This window comes from Coffea arabica, chromosome 11e, assembly GCF_036785885.1.
Source record: "Coffea arabica cultivar ET-39 chromosome 11e, Coffea Arabica ET-39 HiFi, whole genome shotgun sequence".
In the NCBI taxonomy this organism is placed as follows: domain Eukaryota; kingdom Viridiplantae; phylum Streptophyta; class Magnoliopsida; order Gentianales; family Rubiaceae; genus Coffea; species Coffea arabica.
Genome location: NC_092331.1, coordinates 32,102,033 through 32,129,435, shown reverse-complemented (window position 1 = coordinate 32,129,435; position 27,403 = coordinate 32,102,033). Strand labels below are relative to the sequence as shown.

Genomic DNA, 27,403 nt, shown 5'->3' with positions numbered 1-27,403 from the left:
TATGACCCGATATGACCCGTTTACGAGTTAAAAATAATTTAATAAACATAAAAATAATTTTATCTAACTAAACTAAGTTATTCTTTTTTTCAAAGGCATTAATTACTTAATCCTAAACGAATTTATTTAATTTGTGTGAAGTTGAAATTATTATACTTGGACAAATAATATATTATATTATTTTTCACTTTTATATTGTTTTAATTTATTTTATATTTTGCTTGGGATAAAACACTTTTACGGTGTTTAATTTATTTTAGATTTGATTTGGAATCATTTATTTAAATTTTTATTACTTGATTATGTAATTAGTTTTGTGAGAAATTGATTTTATTAGAAATTACAGTGATAAATTAATAAATTAAAATTAAGTTTCGGGTCATTTCGGGTCGACCCGCCGCCCCGTAAACCTGAAATCTTCGGGTTCGGGTCAGCATACCTGACCCGTCACGGGTTGGCGGGTCGGGGTTCGGGTCAACAGATTTTCTGGCGGGTCTGTTGACCCGAACCCGACCCGCCAACCTGATTTGGACCCGAATTGCCACCCCTGACTGCAAGCGTGAAGGATTGATTTCATGATAATTTAGAGTTGCGGGATGAGGGAAAAAAACAGGGTGCAAATCAATAACAAAGAGAAAAATAAAGTAAATAAATAAAAGGATAAGAGGAAAATGCTTGAATTGACGCTTAAAATGAATTTCGGTCAAGAAAAGCCACACTGCTTCGCAGGACGGGGTAGTTTAAAAGAATAAAGCGAAAGGAACATGGCTGGTGCGACCATACCAGCACTAATGCACCGGATCCCATCAGAACTCCGAAGTTAAGCGTGCTTGGGCGAGAGTGGTACTAGGATGGGTGACCCCCTGGGAAGTCCTCGTGTTGCACCCCTCTCTTTTTTGTTTCGAAATCCAAATTTCCTATTCGTTCTTTATCCTGTAGTAATTTAGCTCCGTCGGAACGATTGCTTAATATTTTGCTTCTTGTCGAAGCGTGAAGGAGGATCTGAAGGCGCGAGACAAATCAGGAACGGTACGGCTCGATCAAAGCCCGGATCGTCGCTCAAATTTGTCGGCGCAAATGTATCACCGCAACTAGGGGTGGCAATTTTCGACACGACCTGAAAACACGACACGAGCCTAACACGAAATTAATGGGTTTGGGTTGAGGTTTCGGGAATTCGGGTCAGAATCCGGTTGGACCCGATGAACCCGAAAAGAAAACCGGTCGATTTCGGGTCAACCCGTGGTGACCTGATATGACCCGATATGACCCGTTTACGAGTTAAAAATAATTTAATAAACATAAAAATAATTTTATCTAACTAAACTAAGTTATTCTTTTTTTCAAAGGCATTAATTACTTAATCCTAAACGAATTTATTTAATTTGTGTGAAGTTGAAATTATTATACTTGGACAAATAATATATTATATTATTTTTCACTTTTATATTGTTTTAATTTATTTTATATTTTGCTTGGGATAAAACACTTTTACGGTGTTTAATTTATTTTAGATTTGATTTGGAATCATTTATTTAAATTTTTATTACTTGATTATGTAATTAGTTTTGTGGGAAATTGATTTTATTAGAAATTACAGTGATAAATTAATAAATTAAAATTAAGTTTCGGGTCATTTCGGGTCGACCCGCCGCCCCGTAAACCTGAAATCTTCGGGTTCGGGTCAGCATACCTGACCCGTCACGGGTTGGCGGGTCGGGGTTCGGGTCAACAGATTTTCTGGCGGGTCTGTTGACCCGAACCCGACCCGCCAACCTGATTTGGACCCGAATTGCCACCCCTGACTGCAAGCGTGAAGGATTGATTTCATGATAATTTAGAGTTGCGGGATGAGGGAAAAAAACAGGGTGCAAATCAATAACAAAAAGAAAAATAAAGTAAATAAATAAAAGGATAAGAGGAAAATGCTTGAATTGACGCTTAAAATGAATTTCGGTCTAGAAAAGCCACACTGCTTCGCAGGACGGGGTAGTTTAAAAGAATAAAGCGAAAGGAACATGGCGGGTGCGACCATACCAGCACTAATGCACCGGATCCCATCAGAACTCCGAAGTTAAGCGTGCTTGGGCGAGAGTGGTACTAGGATGGGTGACCCCCTGGGAAGTCCTCGTGTTGCACCCCTCTCTTTTTTGTTTCGAAATCCAAATTTCCTATTCGTTCTTTATCCTGTAGTAATTTAGCTCCGTCGGAACGATTGCTTTATATTTTGCTTCTTGTCGAAGCATGAAGGCGGGTCTGAAGGCGCGAGACAAATCAGGAACGGTACGGCTCGATCAAAGCCCGGATCGTCGCTCAAATTTGTCGGCGCAAATGTATCACCGCAACTAGGGGTGGCAATTTTCGACACGACCTGAAAACACGATACGAGCCTAACACGAAATTAATGGGTTTGGGTTGAGGTTTCGGGAATTCGGGTCAGAATCCGGTTGGACCCGATGAACCCGAAAAGAAAACCGGTCGATTTCGGGTCAACCCGTGGTGACCTGATATGATCCGATATGACCCGTTTACGAGTTAAAAATAATTTAATAAACATAAAAATAATTTTATCTAACTAAACTAAGTTATTCTTTTTTTCAAAGGCATTAATTACTTAATCCTAAACGAATTTATTTAATTTGCGTGAAGTTGAAATTATTATACTTGGACAAATAATATATTATATTATTTTTCACTTTTATATTGTTTTAATTTATTTTATATTTTGCTTGGGATAAAACACTTTTACGGTGTTTAATTTATTTTAGATTTGATTTGGAATCATTTATTTAAATTTTTATTACTTGATTATGTAATTAGTTTTGTGAGAAATTGATTTTATTAGAAATTACAGTGATAAATTAATAAATTAAAATTAAGTTTCGGGTCATTTCGGGTCGACCCGCCGCCCCGTAAACCTGAAATCCTCGGGTTCGGGTCAGCATACCTGACCCGTCACGGGTTGGCGGGTCGGGGTTCGGGTCAACAGATTTTCTGGCGGGTCTGTTGACCCGAACCCGACCCGCCAACCTGATTTGGACCCGAATTGCCACCCCTGACTGCAAGCGTGAAGGATTGATTTCATGATAATTTAGAGTTGCGGGATGAAGGAAAAAAACAGGGTGCAAATCAATAACAAAGAGAAAAATAAAGTAAATAAATAAAAGGATAAGAGGAAAATGCTTGAATTGACGCTTAAAATGAATTTCGGTCAAGAAAAGCCACACTGCTTCGCAGGACGGGGTAGTTTAAAAGAATAAAGCGAAAGGAACATGGCTGGTGCGACCATACCAGCACTAATGCACCGGATCCCATCAGAACTCCGAAGTTAAGCGTGCTTGGGCGAGAGTAGTACTAGGATGGGTGACCCCCTGGGAAGTCCTCGTGTTGCACCCCTCTCTTTTTTGTTTCGAAATCCAAATTTCCTATTCGTTCTTTATCCTGTAGTAATTTAGCTCCGTCGGAACGATTGCTTTATATTTTGCTTCTTGTCGAAGCATGAAGGCGGGTCTGAAGGCGCGAGACAAATCAGGAACGGTACGGCTCGATCAAAGCCCGGATCGTCGCTCAAATTTGTCGGCGCAAATGTATCACCGCAAGCGTGAAGGATTGATTTCATGATAATTTAGAGTTGCGGGATGAGGGAAAAAAATAAGGTGCAAATCAATAACAAAAAAAATATAAAGTAAATAAATAAAAGGATAAGAGGAAAATGCTTGAATTGAAGCTTAAAATGAATTTCGGTCTAGAAAAGCCACACTGTTTCGCAGCACGGGGTGGTTTAAAAGAATAAAGCGAAAGGAACATGGCGGGTGCGATCATACCAGCACTATTGCACCGGATCCCATCAGAACTCCGAAGTTAAGCGTGCTTGGGCGAGAGTGGTACTAGGATGGGTGACCCCCTGGGAAGTCCTCGTGTTGCACCCCTCTCATTTTTGTTTCGAAATCCAAATTTCCTATTCGTTCTTTATCCTGTAGTAATTTAGCTCCGTCGGAACGACTGCTTTATATTTTGCTTCTTGTCGAAGCATGAAGGCGGGTCTGAAGGCGCGAGACAAATCAGGAACGGTATTGCTCGATCAAAGCCCGGATCGTCGCTCAAATTTGTCGGCGCAAATGTATCACCGCAAGCGTGAAGGATTGATTTCATGATAATTTTGAGTTGCGGGATGAGGGAAAAAAATAAGGTGCAAATCAATAACAAAAAAAATATAAAGTAAATAAATAAAAGGATAAGAGGAAAATGCTTGAATCGAAGCTTAAAATGAATTTCGATCTAGAAAAGCCACACTGTTTCGCAGCACGGGGTGGTTTAAAAGAATAAAGCGAAAGGAACATGGCGGGTGCGATCATACCAGCACTAATGCACCGGATCCCATCAGAACTCCGAAGTTAAGCGTGCTTGGGCGAGAGTGGTACTAGGATGGGTGACCCCCTGGGAAGTCCTCGTGTTGCACCCCTCTCTTTTTTGTTTCGAAATCCAAATTTCCTATTCGTTCTTTATCCTGTAGTAATTTAGCTCCGTCGGAACGATTGCTTTATATTTTGCTTCTTGTCGAAGCATGAAGGCGGGTCTGAAGGCGCGAGACAAATCAGGAACGGTACGGCTCGATCAAAGCCCGGATCGTCGCTCAAATTTGTCGGCGCAAATGTATCACCGCAACTAGGGGTGGCAATTTTCGACACGACCTGAAAACACGATACGAGCCTAACACGAAATTAATGGGTTTGGGTTGAGGTTTCGGGAATTCGGGTCAGAATCCGGTTGGACCCGATGAACCCGAAAAGAAAACCGGTCGATTTCGGGTCAACCCGTGGTGACCTGATATGACCCGATATGACCCGTTTACGAGTTAAAAATAATTTAATAAACATAACAATAATTTTATCTAACTAAACTAAGTTATTCTTTTTTTCAAAGGCATTAATTACTTAATCCTAAACGAATTTATTTAATTTGTGTGAAGTTTAAATTATTATACTTGGACAAATAATATATTATATTATTTTTCACTTTTATATTGTTTTAATTTATTTTATATTTTGCTTGGGATAAAACACTTTTACGGTGTTTAATTTATTTTAGATTTGATTTGGAATCATTTATTTAAATTTTTATTACTTGATTATGTAATTAGTTTTGTGAGAAATTGATTTTATTAGAAATTACAGTGATAAATTAATAAATTAAAATTAAGTTTCGGGTCATTTCGGGTCGACCCGCCGCCCCGTAAACCTGAAATCTTCGGGTTCGGGTCAGCATACCTGACCCGTCACGGGTTGGCGGGTCGGGGTTCGGGTCAACAGATTTTCTGGCGGGTCTGTTGACCCGAACCCGACCCGCCAACCTGATTTGGACCCGAATTGCCACCCCTGACTGCAAGCGTGAAGGATTGATTTCATGATAATTTAGAGTTGCGGGATGAGGGAAAAAAACAGGGTGCAAATCAATAACAAAAAAAAAATAAAGTAAATAAATAAAAGGATAAGAGGAAAATGCTTGAATTGACGCTTAAAATGAATTTCGGTCTAGAAAAGCCACACTGCTTCGCAGGACGGGGTAGTTTAAAAGAATAAAGCGAAAGGAACATGGCGGGTGCGACCATACCAGCACTAATGCACCGGATCCCATCAGAACTCCGAAGTTAAGCGTGCTTGGGCGAGAGTGGTACTAGGATGGGTGACCCCCTGGGAAGTCCTCGTGTTGCACCCCTCTCTTTTTTGTTTCGAAATCCAAATTTCCTATTCGTTCTTTATCCTGTAGTAATTTAGCTCCGTCGGAACGATTGCTTTATATTTTGCTTCTTGTCGAAGCATGAAGGCGGGTCTGAAGGCGCGAGACAAATCAGGAACGGTACGGCTCGATCAAAGCCCGGATCGTCGCTCAAATTTGTCGGCGCAAATGTATCACCGCAACTAGGGGTGGCAATTTTCGACACGACCTGAAAACACGACACGAGCCTAACACGAAATTAATGGGTTTGGGTTGAGGTTTCGGGAATTCGGGTCAGAATCGGGTTGGACCCGATGAACCCGAAAAGAAAACCGGTCGATTTCGGGTCAACCCGTGGTGACCTGATATGACCCGATATGACCCGTTTACGAGTTAAAAATAATTTAATAAACATAAAAATAATTTTATCTAACTAAACTAAGTTATTCTTTTTTTCAAAGGCATTAATTACTTAATCCTAAACGAATTTATTTAATTTGCGTGAAGTTGAAATTATTATACTTGGACAAATAATATATTATATTATTTTTCACTTTTATATTGTTTTAATTTATTTTATATTTTGCTTGGGATAAAACACTTTTACGGTGTTTAATTTATTTTAGATTTGATTTGGAATCATTTATTTAAATTTTTATTACTTGATTATGTAATTAGTTTTGTGAGAAATTGATTTTATTAGAAATTACAGTGATAAATTAATAAATTAAAATTAAGTTTCGGGTCATTTCGGGTCGACCCGCCGCCCCGTAAACCTGAAATCTTCGGGTTCGGGTCAGCATACCTGACCCGTCACGGGTTGGCGGGTCGGGGTTCGGGTCAACAGATTTTCTGGCGGGTCTGTTGACCCGAACCCGACCCGCCAACCTGATTTGGACCCGAATTGCCACCCCTGACTGCAAGCGTGAAGGATTGATTTCATGATAATTTAGAGTTGCGGGATGAGGGAAAAAAACAGGGTGCAAATCAATAACAAAAAAAAAATAAAGTAAATAAATAAAAGGATAAGAGGAAAATGCTTGAATTGACGCTTAAAATGAATTTCGGTCTAGAAAAGCCACACTGCTTCGCAGGACGGGGTAGTTTAAAAGAATAAAGCGAAAGGAACATGGCGGGTGCGACCATACCAGCACTAATGCACCGGATCCCATCAGAACTCCGAAGTTAAGCGTGCTTGGGCGAGAGTGGTACTAGGATGGGTGACCCCCTGGGAAGTCCTCGTGTTGCACCCCTCTCTTTTTTGTTTCGAAATCCAAATTTCCTATTCGTTCTTTATCCTGTAGTAATTTAGCTCCGTCGGAACGATTGCTTTATATTTTGCTTCTTGTCGAAGCATGAAGGCGGGTCTGAAGGCGCGAGACAAATCAGGAACGGTACGGCTCGATCAAAGCCCGGATCGTCGCTCAAATTTGTCGGCGCAAATGTATCACCGCAACTAGGGGTGGCAATTTTCGACACGACCTGAAAACACGACACGAGCCTAACACGAAATTAATGGGTTTGGGTTGAGATTTCGGGAATTCGGGTCAGAATCGGGTTGGACCCGATGAACCCGAAAAGAAAACCGGTCGATTTCGGGTCAACCCGTGGTGACCTGATATGACCCGATATGACCCGTTTACGAGTTAAAAATAATTTAATAAACATAAAAATAATTTTATCTAACTAAACTAAGTTATTCTTTTTTTCAAAGGCATTAATTACTTAATCCTAAACGAATTTATTTAATTTGTGTGAAGTTGAAATTATTATACTTGGACAAATAATATATTATATTATTTTTCACTTTTATATTGTTTTAATTTATTTTATATTTTGCTTGGGATAAAACACTTTTACGGTGTTTAATTTATTTTAGATTTGATTTGGAATCATTTATTTAAATTTTTATTACTTGATTATGTAATTAGTTTTGTGAGAAATTGATTTTATTAGAAATTACAGTGATAAATTAATAAATTAAAATTAAGTTTCGGGTCATTTCGGGTCGACCCGCCGCCCCGTAAACCTGAAATCTTCGGGTTCGGGTCAGCATACCTGACCCGTCACGGGTTGGCGGGTCGGGGTTCGGGTCAACAGATTTTCTGGCGGGTCTGTTGACCCGAACCCGACCCGCCAACCTGATTTGGACCCGAATTGCCACCCCTGACTGCAAGCGTGAAGGATTGATTTCATGATAATTTAGAGTTGCGGGATGAGGGAAAAAAACAGGGTGCAAATCAATAACAAAGAGAAAAATAAAGTAAATAAATAAAAGGATAAGAGGAAAATGCTTGAATTGACGCTTAAAATGAATTTCGGTCAAGAAAAGCCACACTGCTTCGCAGGACGGGGTAGTTTAAAAGAATAAAGCGAAAGGAACATGGCTGGTGCGACCATACCAGCACTAATGCACCGGATCCCATCAGAACTCCGAAGTTAAGCGTGCTTGGGCGAGAGTGGTACTAGGATGGGTGACCCCCTGGGAAGTCCTCGTGTTGCACCCCTCTCTTTTTTGTTTCGAAATCCAAATTTCCTATTCGTTCTTTATCCTGTAGTAATTTAGCTCCGTCGGAACGATTGCTTAATATTTTGCTTCTTGTCGAAGCGTGAAGGAGGATCTGAAGGCGCGAGACAAATCAGGAACGGTACGGCTCGATCAAAGCCCGGATCGTCGCTCAAATTTGTCGGCGCAAATGTATCACCGCAACTAGGGGTGGCAATTTTCGACACGACCTGAAAACACGACACGAGCCTAACACGAAATTAATGGGTTTGGGTTGAGGTTTCGGGAATTCGGGTCAGAATCCGGTTGGACCCGATGAACCCGAAAAGAAAACCGGTCGATTTCGGGTCAACCCGTGGTGACCTGATATGACCCGATATGACCCGTTTACGAGTTAAAAATAATTTAATAAACATAAAAATAATTTTATCTAACTAAACTAAGTTATTCTTTTTTTCAAAGGCATTAATTACTTAATCCTAAACGAATTTATTTAATTTGTGTGAAGTTGAAATTATTATACTTGGACAAATAATATATTATATTATTTTTCACTTTTATATTGTTTTAATTTATTTTATATTTTGCTTGGGATAAAACACTTTTACGGTGTTTAATTTATTTTAGATTTGATTTGGAATCATTTATTTAAATTTTTATTACTTGATTATGTAATTAGTTTTGTGGGAAATTGATTTTATTAGAAATTACAGTGATAAATTAATAAATTAAAATTAAGTTTCGGGTCATTTCGGGTCGACCCGCCGCCCCGTAAACCTGAAATCTTCGGGTTCGGGTCAGCATACCTGACCCGTCACGGGTTGGCGGGTCGGGGTTCGGGTCAACAGATTTTCTGGCGGGTCTGTTGACCCGAACCCGACCCGCCAACCTGATTTGGACCCGAATTGCCACCCCTGACTGCAAGCGTGAAGGATTGATTTCATGATAATTTAGAGTTGCGGGATGAGGGAAAAAAACAGGGTGCAAATCAATAACAAAAAGAAAAATAAAGTAAATAAATAAAAGGATAAGAGGAAAATGCTTGAATTGACGCTTAAAATGAATTTCGGTCTAGAAAAGCCACACTGCTTCGCAGGACGGGGTAGTTTAAAAGAATAAAGCGAAAGGAACATGGCGGGTGCGACCATACCAGCACTAATGCACCGGATCCCATCAGAACTCCGAAGTTAAGCGTGCTTGGGCGAGAGTGGTACTAGGATGGGTGACCCCCTGGGAAGTCCTCGTGTTGCACCCCTCTCTTTTTTGTTTCGAAATCCAAATTTCCTATTCGTTCTTTATCCTGTAGTAATTTAGCTCCGTCGGAACGATTGCTTTATATTTTGCTTCTTGTCGAAGCATGAAGGCGGGTCTGAAGGCGCGAGACAAATCAGGAACGGTACGGCTCGATCAAAGCCCGGATCGTCGCTCAAATTTGTCGGCGCAAATGTATCACCGCAACTAGGGGTGGCAATTTTCGACACGACCTGAAAACACGATACGAGCCTAACACGAAATTAATGGGTTTGGGTTGAGGTTTCGGGAATTCGGGTCAGAATCCGGTTGGACCCGATGAACCCGAAAAGAAAACCGGTCGATTTCGGGTCAACCCGTGGTGACCTGATATGATCCGATATGACCCGTTTACGAGTTAAAAATAATTTAATAAACATAAAAATAATTTTATCTAACTAAACTAAGTTATTCTTTTTTTCAAAGGCATTAATTACTTAATCCTAAACGAATTTATTTAATTTGCGTGAAGTTGAAATTATTATACTTGGACAAATAATATATTATATTATTTTTCACTTTTATATTGTTTTAATTTATTTTATATTTTGCTTGGGATAAAACACTTTTACGGTGTTTAATTTATTTTAGATTTGATTTGGAATCATTTATTTAAATTTTTATTACTTGATTATGTAATTAGTTTTGTGAGAAATTGATTTTATTAGAAATTACAGTGATAAATTAATAAATTAAAATTAAGTTTCGGGTCATTTCGGGTCGACCCGCCGCCCCGTAAACCTGAAATCCTCGGGTTCGGGTCAGCATACCTGACCCGTCACGGGTTGGCGGGTCGGGGTTCGGGTCAACAGATTTTCTGGCGGGTCTGTTGACCCGAACCCGACCCGCCAACCTGATTTGGACCCGAATTGCCACCCCTGACTGCAAGCGTGAAGGATTGATTTCATGATAATTTAGAGTTGCGGGATGAAGGAAAAAAACAGGGTGCAAATCAATAACAAAGAGAAAAATAAAGTAAATAAATAAAAGGATAAGAGGAAAATGCTTGAATTGACGCTTAAAATGAATTTCGGTCAAGAAAAGCCACACTGCTTCGCAGGACGGGGTAGTTTAAAAGAATAAAGCGAAAGGAACATGGCTGGTGCGACCATACCAGCACTAATGCACCGGATCCCATCAGAACTCCGAAGTTAAGCGTGCTTGGGCGAGAGTAGTACTAGGATGGGTGACCCCCTGGGAAGTCCTCGTGTTGCACCCCTCTCTTTTTTGTTTCGAAATCCAAATTTCCTATTCGTTCTTTATCCTGTAGTAATTTAGCTCCGTCGGAACGATTGCTTTATATTTTGCTTCTTGTCGAAGCATGAAGGCGGGTCTGAAGGCGCGAGACAAATCAGGAACGGTACGGCTCGATCAAAGCCCGGATCGTCGCTCAAATTTGTCGGCGCAAATGTATCACCGCAAGCGTGAAGGATTGATTTCATGATAATTTAGAGTTGCGGGATGAGGGAAAAAAATAAGGTGCAAATCAATAACAAAAAAAATATAAAGTAAATAAATAAAAGGATAAGAGGAAAATGCTTGAATTGAAGCTTAAAATGAATTTCGGTCTAGAAAAGCCACACTGTTTCACAGCACGGGGTGGTTTAAAAGAATAAAGCGAAAGGAACATGGCGGGTGCGATCATACCAGCACTATTGCACCGGATCCCATCAGAACTCCGAAGTTAAGCGTGCTTGGGCGAGAGTGGTACTAGGATGGGTGACCCCCTGGGAAGTCCTCGTGTTGCACCCCTCTCATTTTTGTTTCGAAATCCAAATTTCCTATTCGTTCTTTATCCTGTAGTAATTTAGCTCCGTCGGAACGACTGCTTTATATTTTGCTTCTTGTCGAAGCATGAAGGCGGGTCTGAAGGCGCGAGACAAATCAGGAACGGTATTGCTCGATCAAAGCCCGGATCGTCGCTCAAATTTGTCGGCGCAAATGTATCACCGCAAGCGTGAAGGATTGATTTCATGATAATTTTGAGTTGCGGGATGAGGGAAAAAAATAAGGTGCAAATCAATAACAAAAAAAATATAAAGTAAATAAATAAAAGGATAAGAGGAAAATGCTTGAATCGAAGCTTAAAATGAATTTCGATCTAGAAAAGCCACACTGTTTCGCAGCACGGGGTGGTTTAAAAGAATAAAGCGAAAGGAACATGGCGGGTGCGATCATACCAGCACTAATGCACCGGATCCCATCAGAACTCCGAAGTTAAGCGTGCTTGGGCGAGAGTGGTACTAGGATGGGTGACCCCCTGGGAAGTCCTCGTGTTGCACCCCTCTCTTTTTTGTTTCGAAATCCAAATTTCCTATTCGTTCTTTATCCTGTAGTAATTTAGCTCCGTCGGAACGATTGCTTTATATTTTGCTTCTTGTCGAAGCATGAAGGCGGGTCTGAAGGCGCGAGACAAATCAGGAACGGTACGGCTCGATCAAAGCCCGGATCGTCGCTCAAATTTGTCGGCGCAAATGTATCACCGCAACTAGGGGTGGCAATTTTCGACACGACCTGAAAACACGATACGAGCCTAACACGAAATTAATGGGTTTGGGTTGAGGTTTCGGGAATTCGGGTCAGAATCCGGTTGGACCCGATGAACCCGAAAAGAAAACCGGTCGATTTCGGGTCAACCCGTGGTGACCTGATATGACCCGATATGACCCGTTTACGAGTTAAAAATAATTTAATAAACATAACAATAATTTTATCTAACTAAACTAAGTTATTCTTTTTTTCAAAGGCATTAATTACTTAATCCTAAACGAATTTATTTAATTTGTGTGAAGTTTAAATTATTATACTTGGACAAATAATATATTATATTATTTTTCACTTTTATATTGTTTTAATTTATTTTATATTTTGCTTGGGATAAAACACTTTTACGGTGTTTAATTTATTTTAGATTTGATTTGGAATCATTTATTTAAATTTTTATTACTTGATTATGTAATTAGTTTTGTGAGAAATTGATTTTATTAGAAATTACAGTGATAAATTAATAAATTAAAATTAAGTTTCGGGTCATTTCGGGTCGACCCGCCGCCCCGTAAACCTGAAATCTTCGGGTTCGGGTCAGCATACCTGACCCGTCACGGGTTGGCGGGTCGGGGTTCGGGTCAACAGATTTTCTGGCGGGTCTGTTGACCCGAACCCGACCCGCCAACCTGATTTGGACCCGAATTGCCACCCCTGACTGCAAGCGTGAAGGATTGATTTCATGATAATTTAGAGTTGCGGGATGAGGGAAAAAAACAGGGTGCAAATCAATAACAAAAAAAAAATAAAGTAAATAAATAAAAGGATAAGAGGAAAATGCTTGAATTGACGCTTAAAATGAATTTCGGTCTAGAAAAGCCACACTGCTTCGCAGGACGGGGTAGTTTAAAAGAATAAAGCGAAAGGAACATGGCGGGTGCGACCATACCAGCACTAATGCACCGGATCCCATCAGAACTCCGAAGTTAAGCGTGCTTGGGCGAGAGTGGTACTAGGATGGGTGACCCCCTGGGAAGTCCTCGTGTTGCACCCCTCTCTTTTTTGTTTCGAAATCCAAATTTCCTATTCGTTCTTTATCCTGTAGTAATTTAGCTCCGTCGGAACGATTGCTTTATATTTTGCTTCTTGTCGAAGCATGAAGGCGGGTCTGAAGGCGCGAGACAAATCAGGAACGGTACGGCTCGATCAAAGCCCGGATCGTCGCTCAAATTTGTCGGCGCAAATGTATCACCGCAACTAGGGGTGGCAATTTTCGACACGACCTGAAAACACGACACGAGCCTAACACGAAATTAATGGGTTTGGGTTGAGGTTTCGGGAATTCGGGTCAGAATCGGGTTGGACCCGATGAACCCGAAAAGAAAACCGGTCGATTTCGGGTCAACCCGTGGTGACCTGATATGACCCGATATGACCCGTTTACGAGTTAAAAATAATTTAATAAACATAAAAATAATTTTATCTAACTAAACTAAGTTATTCTTTTTTTCAAAGGCATTAATTACTTAATCCTAAACGAATTTATTTAATTTGCGTGAAGTTGAAATTATTATACTTGGACAAATAATATATTATATTATTTTTCACTTTTATATTGTTTTAATTTATTTTATATTTTGCTTGGGATAAAACACTTTTACGGTGTTTAATTTATTTTAGATTTGATTTGGAATCATTTATTTAAATTTTTATTACTTGATTCTGTAATTAGTTTTGTGAGAAATTGATTTTATTAGAAATTACAGTGATAAATTAATAAATTAAAATTAAGTTTCGGGTCATTTCGGGTCGACCCGCCGCCCCGTAAACCTGAAATCTTCGGGTTCGGGTCAGCATACCTGACCCGTCACGGGTTGGCGGGTCGGGGTTCGGGTCAACAGATTTTCTGGCGGGTCTGTTGACCCGAACCCGACCCGCCAACCTGATTTGGACCCGAATTGCCACCCCTGACTGCAAGCGTGAAGGATTGATTTCATGATAATTTAGAGTTGCGGGATGAGGGAAAAAAACAGGGTGCAAATCAATAACAAAGAGAAAAATAAAGTAAGTAAATAAAAGGATAAGAGGAAAATGCTTGAATTGACGCTTAAAATGAATTTCGGTCAAGAACAGCCACACTGCTTCGCAGGACGGGGTAGTTTAAAAGAATAAAGCGAAAGGAACATGGCTGGTGCGACCATACCAGCACTAATGCACCGGATCCCATCAGAACTCCGAAGTTAAGCGTGCTTGGGCGAGAGTAGTACTAGGATGGGTGACCCCCTGGGAAGTCCTCGTGTTGCACCCCTCTCTTTTTTGTTTCGAAATCCAAATTTCCTATTCGTTCTTTATCCTGTAGTAATTTAGCTCCGTCGGAACGATTGCTTTATATTTTGCTTCTTGTCGAAGCATGAAGGCGGGTCTGAAGGCGCGAGACAAATCAGGAACGGTACGGCTCGATCAAAGCCCGGATCGTCGCTCAAATTTGTCGGCGCAAATGTATCACCGCAACTAGGGGTGGCAATTTTCGACACGACCTGAAAACACGACACGAGACTAACACGAAATTAATGGGTTTGGGTTGAGGTTTCGGGAATTCGGGTCAGAATCGGGTTGGACCCGATGAACCCGAAAAGATAACCGGTCGATTTCGGGTCAACCCGTGGTGACCTGATATGACCCGATATGACCCGTTTACGAGTTAAAAATAATTTAATAAACATAAAAATAATTTTATCTAACTAAACTAAGTTATTCTTTTTTTCAAAGGCATTAATTACTTAATCCTAAACGAATTTATTTAATTTGTGTGAAGTTGAAATTATTATACTTGGACAAATAATATATTATATTATTTTTCACTTTTATATTGTTTTAATTTATTTTATATTTTGCTTGGGATAAAACACTTTTACGGTGTTTAATTTATTTTAGATTTGATTTGGAATCATTTATTTAAATTTTTATTACTTGATTATGTAATTAGTTTTGTGAGAAATTGATTTTATTAGAAATTACAGTGATAAATTAATAAATTAAAATTAAGTTTCGGGTCATTTCGGGTCGACCCGCCGCCCCGTAAACCTGAAATCTTCGGGTTCGGGTCAGCATACCTGACCCGTCACGGGTTGGCGGGTCGGGGTTCGGGTCAACAGATTTTCTGGCGGGTCTGTTGACCCGAACCTGACCCGCCAACCTGATTTGGACCCGAATTGCCACCCCTGACTGCAAGCGTGAAGGATTGATTTCATGATAATTTAGAGTTGCGGGATGAGGGAAAAAAACAGGGTGCAAATCAATAACAAAGAGAAAAATAAAGTAAATAAATAAAAGGATAAGAGGAAAATGCTTGAATTGACGCTTAAAATGAATTTCGGTCAAGAAAAGCCACACTGCTTCGCAGGACGGGGTAGTTTAAAAGAATAAAGCGAAAGGAACATGGCTGGTGCGACCATACCAGCACTAATGCACCGGATCCCATCAGAACTCCGAAGTTAAGCGTGCTTGGGCGAGAGTGGTACTAGGATGGGTGACCCCCTGGGAAGTCCTCGTGTTGCACCCCTCTCTTTTTTGTTTCGAAATCCAAATTTCCTATTCGTTCTTTATCCTGTAGTAATTTAGCTCCGTCGGAACGATTGCTTTATATTTTGCTTCTTGTCGAAGCATGAAGGCGGGTTTGAAGGCGCGAGACAAATCAGGAACGGTACGGCTCGATCAAAGCCCGGATCGTCGCTCAAATTTGTCGGCGCAAATGTATCACCGCAACTAAGGGTGGCAATTTTCGACACGACCTGAAAACACGACACGAGCCTAACACGAAATTAATGGGTTTGGGTTGAGGTTTCGGGAATTCGGGTCAGAATCGGGTTGGACCCGATGAACCCGAAAAGATAACCGGTCGATTTCGGGTCAACCCGTGGTGACCTGATATGACCCGATATGACCCGTTTACGAGTTAAAAATAATTTAATAAACATAAAAATAATTTTATCTAACTAAACTAAGTTATTCTTTTTTTCAAAGGCATTAATTACTTAATCCTAAACGAATTTATTTAATTTGTGTGAAGTTGAAATTATTATACTTGGACAAATAATATATTATATTATTTTTCACTTTTATATTGTTTTAATTTATTTTATATTTTGCTTGGGATAAAACACTTTTACGGTGTTTAATTTATTTTAGATTTGATTTGGAATCATTTATTTAAATTTTTATTACTTGATTATGTAATTAGTTTTGTGAGAAATTGATTTTATTAGAAATTACAGTGATAAATTAATAAATTAAAATTAAGTTTCGGGTCATTTCGGGTCGACCCGCCGCCCCGTAAACCTGAAATCTTCGGGTTCGGGTCAGCATACCTGACCCGTCACGGGTTGGCGGGTCGGGGTTCGGGTCAACAGATTTTCTGGCGGGTCTGTTGACCCGAACCCGACCCGCCAACCTGATTTGGACCCGAATTGCCACCCCTGACTGCAAGCGTGAAGGATTGATTTCATGATAATTTAGAGTTGCGGGATGAGGGAAAAAAACAGGGTGCAAATCAATAACAAAAAGAAAAATAAAGTAAATAAATAAAAGGATAAGAGGAAAATGCTTGAATTGACGCTTAAAATGAATTTCGGTCTAGAAAAGCCACACTGCTTCGCAGGACGGGGTAGTTTAAAAGAATAAAGCGAAAGGAACATGGCGGGTGCGATCATACCAGCACTAATGCACCGGATCCCATCAGAACTCCGAAGTTAAGCGTGCTTGGGCGAGAGTAGTACTAGGATGGGTGACCCCCTGGGAAGTCCTCGTGTTGCACCCCTCTCTTTTTTGTTTCGAAATCCAAATTTCCTATTCGTTCTTTATCCTGTAGTAATTTAGCTCCGTCGGAACGATTGCTTTATATTTTGCTTCTTGTCGAAGCATGAAGGCGGGTCTGAAGGCGCGAGACAAATCAGGAACGGTACGGCTCGATCAAAGCCCGGATCGTCGCTCAAATTTGTCGGCGCAAATGTATCACCGCAACTAGGGGTGGCAATTTTCGACACGACCTGAAAACACGACACGAGCCTAACACGAAATTAATGGGTTTGGGTTGAGATTTCGGGAATTCGGGTCAGAATCGGGTTGGACCCGATGAACCCGAAAAGAAAACCGGTCGATTTCGGGTCAACCCGTGGTGACCTGATATGACCCGATATGACCCGTTTACGAGTTAAAAATAATTTAATAAACATAAAAATAATTTTATCTAACTAAACTAAGTTATTCTTTTTTTCAAAGGCATTAATTACTTAATCCTAAACGAATTTATTTAATTTGTGTGAAGTTGAAATTATTATACTTGGACAAATAATATATTATATTATTTTTCACTTTTATATTGTTTTAATTTATTTTATATTTTGCTTGGGATAAAACACTTTTACGGTGTTTAATTTATTTTAGATTTGATTTGGAATCATTTATTTAAATTTTTATTACTTGATTATGTAATTAGTTTTGTGAGAAATTGATTTTATTAGAAATTACAGTGATAAATTAATAAATTAAAATTAAGTTTCGGGTCATTTCGGGTCGACCCGCCGCCCCGTAAACCTGAAATCTTCGGGTTCGGGTCAGCATACCTGACCCGTCACGGGTTGGCGGGTCGGGGTTCGGGTCAACAGATTTTCTGGCGGGTCTGTTGACCCGAACCCGACCCGCCAACCTGATTTGGACCCGAATTGCCACCCCTGACTGCAAGCGTGAAGGATTGATTTCATGATAATTTAGAGTTGCGGGATGAGGGAAAAAAACAGGGTGCAAATCAATAACAAAGAGAAAAATAAAGTAAATAAATAAAAGGATAAGAGGAAAATGCTTGAATTGACGCTTAAAATGAATTTCGGTCAAGAAAAGCCACACTGCTTCGCAGGACGGGGTAGTTTAAAAGAATAAAGCGAAAGGAACATGGCTGGTGCGACCATACCAGCACTAATGCACCGGATCCCATCAGAACTCCGAAGTTAAGCGTGCTTGGGCGAGAGTGGTACTAGGATGGGTGACCCCCTGGGAAGTCCTCGTGTTGCACCCCTCTCTTTTTTGTTTCGAAATCCAAATTTCCTATTCGTTCTTTATCCTGTAGTAATTTAGCTCCGTCGGAACGATTGCTTAATATTTTGCTTCTTGTCGAAGCGTGAAGGAGGATCTGAAGGCGCGAGACAAATCAGGAACGGTACGGCTCGATCAAAGCCCGGATCGTCGCTCAAATTTGTCGGCGCAAATGTATCACCGCAACTAGGGGTGGCAATTTTCGACACGACCTGAAAACACGACACGAGCCTAACACGAAATTAATGGGTTTGGGTTGAGGTTTCGGGAATTCGGGTCAGAATCCGGTTGGACCCGATGAACCCGAAAAGAAAACCGGTCGATTTCGGGTCAACCCGTGGTGACCTGATATGACCCGATATGACCCGTTTACGAGTTAAAAATAATTTAATAAACATAACAATAATTTTATCTAACTAAACTAAGTTATTCTTTTTTTCAAAGGCATTAATTACTTAATCCTAAACGAATTTATTTAATTTGTGTGAAGTTTAAATTATTATACTTGGACAAATAATATATTATATTATTTTTCACTTTTATATTGTTTTAATTTATTTTATATTTTGCTTGGGATAAAACACTTTTACGGTGTTTAATTTATTTTAGATTTGATTTGGAATCATTTATTTAAATTTTTATTACTTGATTATGTAATTAGTTTTGTGAGAAATTGATTTTATTAGAAATTACAGTGATAAATTAATAAATTAAAATTAAGTTTCGGGTCATTTCGGGTCGACCCGCCGCCCCGTAAACCTGAAATCTTCGGGTTCGGGTCAGCATACCTGACCCGTCACGGGTTGGCGGGTCGGGGTTCGGGTCAACAGATTTTCTGGCGGGTCTGTTGACCCGAACCCGACCCGCCAACCTGATTTGGACCCGAATTGCCACCCCTGACTGCAAGCGTGAAGGATTGATTTCATGATAATTTAGAGTTGCGGGATGAGGGAAAAAAACAGGGTGCAAATCAATAACAAAGAGAAAAATAAAGTAAATAAATAAAAGGATAAGAGGAAAATGCTTGAATTGACGCTTAAAATGAATTTCGGTCAAGAAAAGCCACACTGCTTCGCAGGACGGGGTAGTTTAAAAGAATAAAGCGAAAGGAACATGGCTGGTGCGACCATACCAGCACTAATGCACCGGATCCCATCAGAACTCCGAAGTTAAGCGTGCTTGGGCGAGAGTGGTACTAGGATGGGTGACCCCCTGGGAAGTCCTCGTGTTGCACCCCTCTCTTTTTTGTTTCGAAATCCAAATTTCCTATTCGTTCTTTATCCTGTAGTAATTTAGCTCCGTCGGAACGATTGCTTAATATTTTGCTTCTTGTCGAAGCGTGAAGGAGGATCTGAAGGCGCGAGACAAATCAGGAACGGTACGGCTCGATCAAAGCCCGGATCGTCGCTCAAATTTGTCGGCGCAAATGTATCACCGCAACTAGGGGTGGCAATTTTCGACACGACCTGAAAACACGACACGAGCCTAACACGAAATTAATGGGTTTGGGTTGAGGTTTCGGGAATTCGGGTCAGAATCCGGTTGGACCCGATGAACCCGAAAAGAAAACCGGTCGATTTCGGGTCAACCCGTGGTGACCTGATATGACCCGATATGACCCGTTTACGAGTTAAAAATAATTTAATAAACATAAAAATAATTTTATCTAACTAAACTAAGTTATTCTTTTTTTCAAAGGCATTAATTACTTAATCCTAAACGAATTTATTTAATTTGTGTGAAGTTGAAATTATTATACTTGGACAAATAATATATTATATTATTTTTCACTTTTATATTGTTTTAATTTATTTTATATTTTGCTTGGGATAAAACACTTTTACGGTGTTTAATTTATTTTAGATTTGATTTGGAATCATTTATTTAAATTTTTATTACTTGATTATGTAATTAGTTTTGTGAGAAATTGATTTTATTAGAAATTACAGTGATAAATTAATAAATTAAAATTAAGTTTCGGGTCATTTCGGGTCGACCCGCCGCCCCGTAAACCTGAAATCTTCGGGTTCGGGTCAGCATACCTGACCCGTCACGGGTTGGCGGGTCGGGGTTCGGGTCAACAGATTTTCTGGCGGGTCTGTTGACCCGAACCCGACCCGCCAACCTGATTTGGACCCGAATTGCCACCCCTGACTGCAAGCGTGAAGGATTGATTTCATGATAATTTAGAGTTGCGGGATGAGGGAAAAAAACAGGGTGCAAATCAATAACAAAAAGAAAAATAAAGTAAATAAATAAAAGGATAAGAGGAAAATGCTTGAATTGACGCTTAAAATGAATTTCGGTCTAGAAAAGCCACACTGCTTCGCAGGACGGGGTAGTTTAAAAGAATAAAGCGAAAGGAACATGGCGGGTGCGATCATACCAGCACTAATGCACCGGATCCCATCAGAACTCCGAAGTTAAGCGTGCTTGGGCGAGAGTAGTACTAGGATGGGTGACCCCCTGGGAAGTCCTCGTGTTGCACCCCTCTCTTTTTTGTTTCGAAATCCAAATTTCCTATTCGTTCTTTATCCTGTAGTAATTTAGCTCCGTCGGAACGATTGCTTTATATTTTGCTTCTTGTCGAAGCATGAAGGCGGGTCTGAAGGCGCGAGACAAATCAGGAACGGTACGGCTCGATCAAAGCCCGGATCGTCGCTCAAATTTGTCGGCGCAAATGTATCACCGCAACTAGGGGTGGCAATTTTCGACACGACCTGAAAACACGACACGAGCCTAACACGAAATTAATGGGTTTGGGTTGAGATTTCGGGAATTCGGGTCAGAATCGGGTTGGACCCGATGAACCCGAAAAGAAAACCGGTCGATTTCGGGTCAACCCGTGGTGACCTGATATGACCCGATATGACCCGTTTACGAGTTAAAAATAATTTAATAAACATAAAAATAATTTTATCTAACTAAACTAAGTTATTCTTTTTTTCAAAGGCATTAATTACTTAATCCTAAACGAATTTATTTAATTTGTGTGAAGTTGAAATTATTATACTTGGACAAATAATATATTATATTATTTTTCACTTTTATATTGTTTTAATTTATTTTATATTTTGCTTGGGATAAAACACTTTTACGGTGTTTAATTTATTTTAGATTTGATTTGGAATCATTTATTTAAATTTTTATTACTTGATTATGTAATTAGTTTTGTGAGAAATTGATTTTATTAGAAATTACAGTGATAAATTAATAAATTAAAATTAAGTTTCGGGTCATTTCGGGTCGACCCGCCGCCCCGTAAACCTGAAATCTTCGGGTTCGGGTCAGCATACCTGACCCGTCACGGGTTGGCGGGTCGGGGTTCGGGTCAACAGATTTTCTGGCGGGTCTGTTGACCCGAACCCGACCCGCCAACCTGATTTGGACCCGAATTGCCACCCCTGACTGCAAGCGTGAAGGATTGATTTCATGATAATTTAGAGTTGCGGGATGAGGGAAAAAAACAGGGTGCAAATCAATAACAAAGAGAAAAATAAAGTAAATAAATAAAAGGATAAGAGGAAAATGCTTGAATTGACGCTTAAAATGAATTTCGGTCAAGAAAAGCCACACTGCTTCGCAGGACGGGGTAGTTTAAAAGAATAAAGCGAAAGGAACATGGCTGGTGCGACCATACCAGCACTAATGCACCGGATCCCATCAGAACTCCGAAGTTAAGCGTGCTTGGGCGAGAGTGGTACTAGGATGGGTGACCCCCTGGGAAGTCCTCGTGTTGCACCCCTCTCTTTTTTGTTTCGAAATCCAAATTTCCTATTCGTTCTTTATCCTGTAGTAATTTAGCTCCGTCGGAACGATTGCTTAATATTTTGCTTCTTGTCGAAGCGTGAAGGAGGATCTGAAGGCGCGAGACAAATCAGGAACGGTACGGCTCGATCAAAGCCCGGATCGTCGCTCAAATTTGTCGGCGCAAATGTATCACCGCAACTAGGGGTGGCAATTTTCGACACGACCTGAAAACACGACACGAGCCTAACACGAAATTAATGGGTTTGGGTTGAGGTTTCGGGAATTCGGGTCAGAATCCGGTTGGACCCGATGAACCCGAAAAGAAAACCGGTCGATTTCGGGTCAACCCGTGGTGACCTGATATGACCCGATATGACCCGTTTACGAGTTAAAAATAATTTAATAAACATAACAATAATTTTATCTAACTAAACTAAGTTATTCTTTTTTTCAAAGGCATTAATTACTTAATCCTAAACGAATTTATTTAATTTGTGTGAAGTTTAAATTATTATACTTGGACAAATAATATATTATATTATTTTTCACTTTTATATTGTTTTAATTTATTTTATATTTTGCTTGGGATAAAACACTTTTACGGTGTTTAATTTATTTTAGATTTGATTTGGAATCATTTATTTAAATTTTTATTACTTGATTATGTAATTAGTTTTGTGAGAAATTGATTTTATTAGAAATTACAGTGATAAATTAATAAATTAAAATTAAGTTTCGGGTCATTTCGGGTCGACCCGCCGCCCCGTAAACCTGAAATCTTCGGGTTCGGGTCAGCATACCTGACCCGTCACGGGTTGGCGGGTCGGGGTTCGGGTCAACAGATTTTCTGGCGGGTCTGTTGACCCGAACCCGACCCGCCAACCTGATTTGGACCCGAATTGCCACCCCTGACTGCAAGCGTGAAGGATTGATTTCATGATAATTTAGAGTTGCGGGATGAGGGAAAAAAACAGGGTGCAAATCAATAACAAAAAAAAAATAAAGTAAATAAATAAAAGGATAAGAGGAAAATGCTTGAATTGACGCTTAAAATGAATTTCGGTCTAGAAAAGCCACACTGCTTCGCAGGACGGGGTAGTTTAAAAGAATAAAGCGAAAGGAACATGGCGGGTGCGACCATACCAGCGCTAATGCACCGGATCCCATCAGAACTCCGAAGTTAAGCGTGCTTGGGCGAGAGTGGTACTAGGATGGGTGACCCCCTGGGAAGTCCTCGTGTTGCACCCCTCTCTTTTTTGTTTCGAAATCCAAATTTCCTATTCGTTCTTTATCCTGTAGTAATTTAGCTCCGTCGGAACGATTGCTTTATATTTTGCTTCTTGTCGAAGCATGAAGGCGGGTCTGAAGGCGCGAGACAAATCAGGAACGGTACGGCTCGATCAAAGCCCGGATCGTCGCTCAAATTTGTCGGCGCAAATGTATCACCGCAACTAGGGGTGGCAATTTTCGACACGACCTGAAAACACGACACGAGCCTAACACGAAATTAATGGGTTTGGGTTGAGGTTTCGGGAATTCGGGTCAGAATCGGGTTGGACCCGATGAACCCGAAAAGAAAACCGGTCGATTTCGGGTCAACCCGTGGTGACCTGATATGACCCGATATGACCCGTTTACGAGTTAAAAATAATTTAATAAACATAAAAATAATTTTATCTAACTAAACTAAGTTATTCTTTTTTTCAAAGGCATTAATTACTTAATCCTAAACGAATTTATTTAATTTGCGTGAAGTTGAAATTATTATACTTGGACAAATAATATATTATATTATTTTTCACTTTTATATTGTTTTAATTTATTTTATATTTTGCTTGGGATAAAACACTTTTACGGTGTTTAATTTATTTTAGATTTGATTTGGAATCATTTATTTAAATTTTTATTACTTGATTCTGTAATTAGTTTTGTGAGAAATTGATTTTATTAGAAATTACAGTGATAAATTAATAAATTAAAATTAAGTTTCGGGTCATTTCGGGTCGACCCGCCGCCCCGTAAACCTGAAATCTTCGGGTTCGGGTCAGCATACCTGACCCGTCACGGGTTGGCGGGTCGGGGTTCGGGTCAACAGATTTTCTGGCGGGTCTGTTGACCCGAACCCGACCCGCCAACCTGATTTGGACCCGAATTGCCACCCCTGACTGCAAGCGTGAAGGATTGATTTCATGATAATTTAGAGTTGCGGGATGAGGGAAAAAAACAGGGTGCAAATCAATAACAAAGAGAAAAATAAAGTAAGTAAATAAAAGGATAAGAGGAAAATGCTTGAATTGACGCTTAAAATGAATTTCGGTCAAGAACAGCCACACTGCTTCGCAGGACGGGGTAGTTTAAAAGAATAAAGCGAAAGGAACATGGCTGGTGCGACCATACCAGCACTAATGCACCGGATCCCATCAGAACTCCGAAGTTAAGCGTGCTTGGGCGAGAGTAGTACTAGGATGGGTGACCCCCTGGGAAGTCCTCGTGTTGCACCCCTCTCTTTTTTGTTTCGAAATCCAAATTTCCTATTCGTTCTTTATCCTGTAGTAATTTAGCTCCGTCGGAACGATTGCTTTATATTTTGCTTCTTGTCGAAGCATGAAGGCGGGTCTGAAGGCGCGAGACAAATCAGGAACGGTACGGCTCGATCAAAGCCCGGATCGTCGCTCAAATTTGTCGGCGCAAATGTATCACCGCAACTAGGGGTGGTAATTTTCGACACGACCTGAAAACACGACACGAGACTAACACGAAATTAATGGGTTTGGGTTGAGGTTTCGGGAATTCGGGTCAGAATCGGGTTGGACCCGATGAACCCGAAAAGATAACCGGTCGATTTCGGGTCAACCCGTGGTGACCTGATATGACCCGATATGACCCGTTTACGAGTTAAAAATAATTTAATAAACATAAAAATAATTTTATCTAACTAAACTAAGTTATTCTTTTTTTCAAAGGCATTAATTACTTAATCCTAAACGAATTTATTTAATTTGTGTGAAGTTGAAATTATTATACTTGGACAAATAATATATTATATTATTTTTCACTTTTATATTGTTTTAATTTATTTTATATTTTGCTTGGGATAAAACACTTTTACGGTGTTTAATTTATTTTAGATTTGATTTGGAATCATTTATTTAAATTTTTATTACTTGATTATGTAATTAGTTTTGTGAGAAATTGATTTTATTAGAAATTACAGTGATAAATTAATAAATTAAAATTAAGTTTCGGGTCATTTCGGGTCGACCCGCCGCCCCGTAAACCTGAAATCTTCGGGTTCGGGTCAGCATACCTGACCCGTCACGGGTTGGCGGGTCGGGGTTCGGGTCAACAGATTTTCTGGCGGGTCTGTTGACCCGAACCCGACCCGCCAACCTGATTTGGACCCGAATTGCCACCCCTGACTGCAAGCGTGAAGGATTGATTTCATGATAATTTAGAGTTGCGGGATGAGGGAAAAAAACAGGGTGCAAATCAATAACAAAAAAAAAATAAAGTAAATAAATAAAAGGATAAGAGGAAAATGCTTGAATTGACGCTTAAAATGAATTTCGGTCTAGAAAAGCCACACTGCTTCGCAGGACGGGGTAGTTTAAAAGAATAAAGCGAAAGGAACATGGCGGGTGCGACCATACCAGCACTAATGCACCGGATCCCATCAGAACTCCGAAGTTAAGCGTGCTTGGGCGAGAGTGGTACTAGGATGGGTGACCCCCTGGGAAGTCCTCGTGTTGCACCCCTCTCTTTTTTGTTTCGAAATCCAAATTTCCTATTCGTTCTTTATCCTGCAGTAATTTAGCTCCGTCGGAACGATTGCTTTATATTTTGCTTCTTGTCGAAGCATGAAGGCGGGTCTGAAGGCGCGAGACAAATCAGGAACGGTACGGCTCGATCAAAGCCCGGATCGTCGCTCAAATTTGTCGGCGCAAATGTATCACCGCAACTAGGGGTGGCAATTTTCGACACGACCTGAAAACACGATACGAGCCTAACACGAAATTAATGGGTTTGGGTTGAGGTTTCGGGAATTCGGGTCAGAATCCGGTTGGACCCGATGAACCCGAAAAGAAAACCGGTCGATTTCGGGTCAACCCGTGGTGACCTGATATGACCCGATATGACCCGTTTACGAGTTAAAAATAATTTAATAAACATAAAAATAATTTTATCTAACTAAACTAAGTTATTCTTTTTTTCAAAGGCATTAATTACTTAATCCTAAACGAATTTATTTAATTTGTGTGAAGTTGAAATTATTATACTTGGACAAATAATATATTATATTATTTTTCACTTTTATATTGTTTTAATTTATTTTATATTTTGCTTGGGATAAAACACTTTTACGGTGTTTAATTTATTTTAAATTTGATTTGGAATCATTTATTTAAATTTTTATTACTTGATTATGTAATTAGTTTTGTGAGAAATTGATTTTATTAGAAATTACAGTGATAAATTAATAAATTAAAATTAAGTTTCGGGTCATTTCGGGTCGACCCGCCGCCCCGTAAACCTGAAATCTTCGGGTTCGGGTCAGCATACCTGACCCGTCACGGGTTGGCGGGTCGGGGTTCGGGTCAACAGATTTTCTGGCGGGTCTGTTGACCCGAACCCGACCCGCCAACCTGATTTGGACCCGAATTGCCACCCCTGACTGCAAGCGTGAAGGATTGATTTCATGATAATTTAGAGTTGCGGGATTAGGGAAAAAAACAGGGTGCAAATCAATAACAAAAAGAAAAATAAAGTAAATAAATAAAAGGATAAGAGGAAAATGCTTGAATTGACGCTTAAAATGAATTTCGGTCTAGAAAAGCCACACTGCTTCGCAGGACGGGGTAGTTTAAAAGAATAAAGCGAAAGGAACATGGCGGGTGCGACCATACCAGCACTAATGCACCGGATCCCATCAGAACTCCGAAGTTAAGCGTGCTTGGGCGAGAGTGGTACTAGGATGGGTGACCCCCTGGGAAGTCCTCGTGTTGCACCCCTCTCTTTTTTGTTTCGAAATCCAAATTTCCTATTCGTTCTTTATCCTGTAGTAATTTAGCTCCGTCGGAACGATTGCTTTATATTTTGCTTCTTGTCGAAGCATGAAGGCGGGTCTGAAGGCGCGAGACAAATCAGGAACGGTACGGCTCGATCAAAGCCCGGATCGTCGCTCAAATTTGTCGGCGCAAATGTATCACCGCAACTAGGGGTGGCAATTTTCGACACGACCTGAAAACACGACACGAGCCTAACACGAAATTAATGGGTTTGGGTTGAGGTTTCGGGAATTCGGGTCAGAATCGGGTTGGACCCGATGAACCCGAAAAGATAACCGGTCGATTTCGGGTCAACCCGTGGTGACCTGATATGACCCGATATGACCCGTTTACGAGTTAAAAATAATTTAATAAACATAAAAATAATTTTATCTAACTAAACTAAGTTATTCTTTTTTTCAAAGGCATTAATTACTTAATCCTAAACGAATTTATTTAATTTGTGTGAAGTTGAAATTATTATACTTGGACAAATAATATATTATATTATTTTTCACTTTTATAT

At 40.1% G+C, this 27,403-nt stretch overlaps 24 non-coding genes across 24 annotated transcripts; all 24 read left to right on the top strand.

Annotated features, from left to right (window-relative positions):
• Positions 1-769: 769 nt before the first annotated feature.
• LOC140031025 (5S ribosomal RNA) lies at positions 770-888 on the top strand. The gene has a single exon (XR_011834946.1). It is a non-coding gene; the product is annotated as a 5S ribosomal RNA (ribosomal RNA).
• A 1,135-nt stretch (positions 889-2,023) lies between these two features.
• Positions 2,024-2,142, top strand: LOC140030470 (5S ribosomal RNA). The gene has a single exon (XR_011834385.1). It is a non-coding gene; the product is annotated as a 5S ribosomal RNA (ribosomal RNA).
• A 1,135-nt stretch (positions 2,143-3,277) lies between these two features.
• Positions 3,278-3,396, top strand: LOC140030032 (5S ribosomal RNA). The gene has a single exon (XR_011833946.1). It is a non-coding gene; the product is annotated as a 5S ribosomal RNA (ribosomal RNA).
• A 414-nt stretch (positions 3,397-3,810) lies between these two features.
• On the top strand, positions 3,811-3,929 carry LOC140031012 (5S ribosomal RNA). Its single transcript, XR_011834933.1, has one exon. It is a non-coding gene; the product is annotated as a 5S ribosomal RNA (ribosomal RNA).
• Positions 3,930-4,343: 414 nt separating this feature from the next.
• Positions 4,344-4,462, top strand: LOC140030745 (5S ribosomal RNA). Its single transcript, XR_011834664.1, has one exon. It is a non-coding gene; the product is annotated as a 5S ribosomal RNA (ribosomal RNA).
• Positions 4,463-5,596: 1,134 nt separating this feature from the next.
• On the top strand, positions 5,597-5,715 carry LOC140030469 (5S ribosomal RNA). Its single transcript, XR_011834384.1, has one exon. It is a non-coding gene; the product is annotated as a 5S ribosomal RNA (ribosomal RNA).
• A 1,134-nt stretch (positions 5,716-6,849) lies between these two features.
• On the top strand, positions 6,850-6,968 carry LOC140030468 (5S ribosomal RNA). Its single transcript, XR_011834383.1, has one exon. It is a non-coding gene; the product is annotated as a 5S ribosomal RNA (ribosomal RNA).
• Positions 6,969-8,103: 1,135 nt separating this feature from the next.
• Positions 8,104-8,222, top strand: LOC140031024 (5S ribosomal RNA). Its single transcript, XR_011834945.1, has one exon. It is a non-coding gene; the product is annotated as a 5S ribosomal RNA (ribosomal RNA).
• Positions 8,223-9,357: 1,135 nt separating this feature from the next.
• On the top strand, positions 9,358-9,476 carry LOC140030467 (5S ribosomal RNA). Its single transcript, XR_011834382.1, has one exon. It is a non-coding gene; the product is annotated as a 5S ribosomal RNA (ribosomal RNA).
• A 1,135-nt stretch (positions 9,477-10,611) lies between these two features.
• LOC140030031 (5S ribosomal RNA) lies at positions 10,612-10,730 on the top strand. The gene has a single exon (XR_011833945.1). It is a non-coding gene; the product is annotated as a 5S ribosomal RNA (ribosomal RNA).
• A 414-nt stretch (positions 10,731-11,144) lies between these two features.
• On the top strand, positions 11,145-11,263 carry LOC140031010 (5S ribosomal RNA). The gene has a single exon (XR_011834931.1). It is a non-coding gene; the product is annotated as a 5S ribosomal RNA (ribosomal RNA).
• A 414-nt stretch (positions 11,264-11,677) lies between these two features.
• On the top strand, positions 11,678-11,796 carry LOC140030744 (5S ribosomal RNA). The gene has a single exon (XR_011834663.1). It is a non-coding gene; the product is annotated as a 5S ribosomal RNA (ribosomal RNA).
• A 1,134-nt stretch (positions 11,797-12,930) lies between these two features.
• On the top strand, positions 12,931-13,049 carry LOC140030466 (5S ribosomal RNA). Its single transcript, XR_011834381.1, has one exon. It is a non-coding gene; the product is annotated as a 5S ribosomal RNA (ribosomal RNA).
• A 1,135-nt stretch (positions 13,050-14,184) lies between these two features.
• LOC140030030 (5S ribosomal RNA) lies at positions 14,185-14,303 on the top strand. Its single transcript, XR_011833944.1, has one exon. It is a non-coding gene; the product is annotated as a 5S ribosomal RNA (ribosomal RNA).
• A 1,135-nt stretch (positions 14,304-15,438) lies between these two features.
• Positions 15,439-15,557, top strand: LOC140031023 (5S ribosomal RNA). Its single transcript, XR_011834944.1, has one exon. It is a non-coding gene; the product is annotated as a 5S ribosomal RNA (ribosomal RNA).
• A 1,135-nt stretch (positions 15,558-16,692) lies between these two features.
• Positions 16,693-16,811, top strand: LOC140032164 (5S ribosomal RNA). Its single transcript, XR_011836089.1, has one exon. It is a non-coding gene; the product is annotated as a 5S ribosomal RNA (ribosomal RNA).
• Positions 16,812-17,946: 1,135 nt separating this feature from the next.
• On the top strand, positions 17,947-18,065 carry LOC140031021 (5S ribosomal RNA). The gene has a single exon (XR_011834942.1). It is a non-coding gene; the product is annotated as a 5S ribosomal RNA (ribosomal RNA).
• Positions 18,066-19,200: 1,135 nt separating this feature from the next.
• On the top strand, positions 19,201-19,319 carry LOC140031020 (5S ribosomal RNA). Its single transcript, XR_011834941.1, has one exon. It is a non-coding gene; the product is annotated as a 5S ribosomal RNA (ribosomal RNA).
• Positions 19,320-20,454: 1,135 nt separating this feature from the next.
• Positions 20,455-20,573, top strand: LOC140032153 (5S ribosomal RNA). The gene has a single exon (XR_011836078.1). It is a non-coding gene; the product is annotated as a 5S ribosomal RNA (ribosomal RNA).
• Positions 20,574-21,708: 1,135 nt separating this feature from the next.
• LOC140031019 (5S ribosomal RNA) lies at positions 21,709-21,827 on the top strand. Its single transcript, XR_011834940.1, has one exon. It is a non-coding gene; the product is annotated as a 5S ribosomal RNA (ribosomal RNA).
• A 1,134-nt stretch (positions 21,828-22,961) lies between these two features.
• Positions 22,962-23,080, top strand: LOC140030828 (5S ribosomal RNA). Its single transcript, XR_011834747.1, has one exon. It is a non-coding gene; the product is annotated as a 5S ribosomal RNA (ribosomal RNA).
• Positions 23,081-24,215: 1,135 nt separating this feature from the next.
• On the top strand, positions 24,216-24,334 carry LOC140030028 (5S ribosomal RNA). The gene has a single exon (XR_011833942.1). It is a non-coding gene; the product is annotated as a 5S ribosomal RNA (ribosomal RNA).
• A 1,134-nt stretch (positions 24,335-25,468) lies between these two features.
• LOC140030465 (5S ribosomal RNA) lies at positions 25,469-25,587 on the top strand. The gene has a single exon (XR_011834380.1). It is a non-coding gene; the product is annotated as a 5S ribosomal RNA (ribosomal RNA).
• Positions 25,588-26,722: 1,135 nt separating this feature from the next.
• LOC140030464 (5S ribosomal RNA) lies at positions 26,723-26,841 on the top strand. The gene has a single exon (XR_011834379.1). It is a non-coding gene; the product is annotated as a 5S ribosomal RNA (ribosomal RNA).
• The last annotated feature ends 562 nt before the right edge of the window (positions 26,842-27,403 follow it).